This window comes from Aegilops tauschii, chromosome 1 (assembly GCF_002575655.3).
Source record: "Aegilops tauschii subsp. strangulata cultivar AL8/78 chromosome 1, Aet v6.0, whole genome shotgun sequence".
In the NCBI taxonomy this organism is placed as follows: Eukaryota; Viridiplantae; Streptophyta; class Magnoliopsida; order Poales; family Poaceae; genus Aegilops; species Aegilops tauschii.
Genome location: NC_053035.3, coordinates 315,863,022 through 315,867,057, shown reverse-complemented (window position 1 = coordinate 315,867,057; position 4,036 = coordinate 315,863,022).

The following is a 4,036-nucleotide window of genomic DNA, read 5'->3' as shown; positions in this document are numbered from 1 at the left end:
TGGCTCAAGTCGATTGTCCGATACATCCCGCAGACGGTACGCCCCCCCGGTCAGAACTTTGTCAATAATGAAGGGACATTCCCATTTTGTCTTGAGCTTGTTCTTTTTCTTCTCCGGTAGGTGTAGAACGAGTTCGCCAATGTTATAAGTTTTGGCCCGTACTTCTCTGCTTTGACACCCTCGGGCCTGTTGCTGATAGAATGCGGAACGGGCTTTTGCCACGTCATGCTCCTCCTCCAGGGCGTCCAAACTGTCCTGCCGATCAAGTTCGGCTTCTTTCTCTTCGTACATGCGCACTCGAGGTGAGTCATGAATGATGTCGCAGGGCAGTACCGCGTCTGGGCCATACACCATAAAGAACGGTGTGTATCCGGTAGTGCGATTCGGCGTGGTCCGCAGCCCCCATAGTACGGAGTCGAGCTCCTCTACCCAGTGCGTATCTGATTCCTTCAAGGATCGCACTAATCTGGGTTTAATGCCGCTCATGATAAGACCATTTGCTTGCTCGACTTGACCGTTAGTTTGCGGGTGATAGACAGAAGCATAATCGAGCTTAATGCCCATGTTGCTGCACCAAATTTTTACCCCGTCGGCTGTAAAGTTCGAGCCATTGTTGGTGATGATGTTGTGGGGGACGCCGTAATGGTGTACAACCCCGGATATGAAGTCTATCACTGGTCCAGACTCGGCCGTTTTAACTGGTTTGGCTTCTATCCATTTGGTGAATTTATCCACCATGACCACTAAGTATTTTTTCTTATGGCTTCCCCTTTAAGGGGTCCGACCATATCAAGCCCCCAGACCGCAAAGGGCCAAGTAATGGGGATTGTTTGGAGAGCAGTAGGTGGCATATGGCTTTGGTTTGCAAAAAGCTGGCAACTGACGCAACATTGAATGAGGTCCTGTGCGTCTGCTCGGGCCGTCGGCCAGTAAAAACCTGTACGGAAGGCCATGCTTACAAGGGCCCGAGCTGCGGCATGCTGGCCACCAAGTCCAGCATGAATTTCTGCCAAAAGTTGTCGTCCTTCCTCTTCGGAGATGCACCTTTGAAGTACTCCGGTGGCGCTCTTCTTATAAAGCTCTCCTTCGTGGACCTTGTAGGCTTTAGACCGCCGCACAATGCAACGTGCCTCGTTTGGGTCCTCAGGGAGTTCTTGCCTAGTTAGATAGGCCAAGAAGGGTTCTGTCCATGGGGCGATGACAGCCATAATCACATGGGCCGAAGACGTCATTTCGGTGGCAGAGCCTCCGATTATGTCAGAATGTTCGGTATCTGGTGTTGCGTCCGGGTCCGGACTGTTGTTGCCGGTCTCTCCTTCCCATACCACGGATGGCTTAAACAGCCTTTCCCAGAAGATATTAGGTGGGACAGGGTCGCGCTTAGCGCTAATACGGGCGAGGATATCCACCGCTTGATTGTTTTCCCGGACCACATGGTGGAATTCAAGCCCCTAGAACCGAGCTGACATTTTGAGGACGGCGTTGCGGTAAGCCGCCATTTTTGGGTCCTTGGCGGCAAAGTCTCCATTTATTTGAGATATTGTGAGGTTCGAATCCCCACGCACCTCTAGGTGTTGAATGCCCATGGAGACTGCTATCCGGAGACCATGCAACAGGGCCTCATATTCTGCTGCATTGTTGGAGTCTGTGTATAATATTTGGAGTACGTATTGGACTGTATCTCCGGTGGGGGATGTCAGGACGACGCCTACCCCCAGACCAGCCAGCATCTTTGAACCGTCAAAGTGCATGATCCAATTGGAGTACGCGCCGTACTCTTTAGGGAGTTCGGCTTCCGTCCATTCGGCGACAAAATCGGCTAGTACTTGCAACTTAATGGCTCGCCGTGGTTTGTATGTTATGTCGGACGGGAGGAGCTCGATAGCCCGTTTAGCAATCCGGCCCGTGGCATCGCGGTTATTTATTATGCCGTTGAGTGGTACTTCCGAGGCCACCGTAATTGAACACTCTTGAAAGTAGTGTCGTAATTTCCGGGATGCCATGAAGACCGCGTATGCTATCTTTTGATAATGTGGGTACCGTGATTTGCATGGAGTGAGGACAGTGGATACATAGTATACCGGCTTTTGAAGCGGGAACTTATGTCCGTCCGTCTCTCGTTCAACGACAAGCACCGCGCTTACAACTTGGTGTGTTGCCGCTATATATAACAGCATTGGTTCGCCGACATTTGGCGGCCAGGATTGGGTTGGTGGCCAAAACGGCTTTTATTTCTTCCAATCCGGCCATGGCCGCATCCGTCACTTGAAGTGTTCGGTGCGTCGAAGAAGGCGATAAAGGCGTAGTGCCTTTTCTCCTAATCAGGAGATAAAGCGGCTTAAGGCAGCCACGCATCCTGTTAATTTTTGGATTTGCTTGAGGTCTGTTGGGATGGCCAACTGTGACAGAACACGGATTTTAGCCGGATTTTCTTCAATTCCTCTACTGGAGACAATGAAACCCAAGAGCTTTCCGGCGGGTATGCCGAAAACGCATTTTTCCGGATTGAGCTTGATGTCATATGTTCGGAGATTGTCGAACGTGAGCCTAAAGTCGTCTATTAAGGATTCGACGTGTCTGGTTTTGATGACCACGTCGTCTACATATGCCTCCACTGTTTTGCCAATTTGTGTTTCCAGGCATGTCTGAATCATGTGTTGATAGGTTGCACCGGTGTTTTTGAGCCCGAAGGGCATGGTGTTAAAACAGAAGGGGCCGTATGGAGTGATAAATGCCGTTGCGGCTTGATCGGACTCCGCCATCTTAATTTGATGGTATCCGGAGTATGCGTCGAGGAAACACAAAGAGTCATGTCCTGCGGTAGCGTTGATAATTTGATCGATGCGAGGGAGGGGGAAGGGATCCTTGGGGCAAGCCTTGTTAAGGTCCTTGAAATCGACACATAGGCGCCAGGATTTGTCCTTCTTTGGTACCATCACCAGGTTCGCTAGCCAGTCCGGATGTTTTATTTCTCTAATGAATCCGGCCTCAAGTAACTTGGCTAGCTCCTCTCCCATGGCTTGTCGCTTAGGCTCAGAGAACGCCGAAGAGTCTGCTTGACCGGCTTGAACCCCTTTAGAATGTTAAGGCTATGCTCGGCCAGCCTACGTGGGATTCCTGGCATGTCTGAAGGATGCCAGGCGAAGATGTCCCAATTCTCGCGCAAGAACTTCCGAAGTGCGGCGTCTACTGTGGGGTTTAACTGTGCCCCGATGGATGCTGTTTTTGTAGGGTCCGTTGAGTGGACTTGGAATTTGACTATTTCATCCGCTGGTTTGAAAGAGGTGGACTTGGGTCTTTTGTCGAGTATCACGTCGTCCCTGTCCACTGTGGAGCGCAGCGCAGTTAGTTCTTCGGCCGCAAGGGCTTCGGATAGAGCGTCGAGGGCTAGTGCGGCGGTTTTATTTCCGGCGCGGAGTGCTATGTCCGGATCACTAGCTAGAGTGATGATTCCATTGGGCCCGGGCATTTTGAGCTTAATGTACCCGTAATGGGGTAATAGCTTGGAAGATCGTGAATGCCTCCCGCCCTAAAAGGGCGTGGTATCCGCTACTGAACGGGGCCACTTGGAATGTGATTTCTTCAGACCTATAATTCTCTGGTGTGCCGAATACCACATCTAGTGTGATTTTTCCTACACATCGTGCCTCCTGACTAGGGATGATTCCTCTGAAGGTCGTGCTGCTTTGCTCAATGCGGCTCTTGTCTATTTCCATTTTTCGAAGAGTCTCCTCATAGATGAGGTTTAATCCGCTACCACCGTCCATGGGCACTTTAGTGAGCCGGAAGCCGTCCACAATGTGGCTAAGGACCAAGGCGGCTGGTGCTCGGGCTGTTCGGAATTTAGGTTCGTCACTGGCATTGAAGGTTATAGCCGTATCGCTCCATGGATTTATTGCTGCCACGTGGTAGACTTCGGCGAGGCTGCGGAGTGCTCGCTTACGCCTATTATTTGAGGCGAAGGTCTCGAAGACTGTCAATACTGTATTGTTATTTCCCCGGGATGGTGCTCTGTCGCATTGTTGATGAGGATATC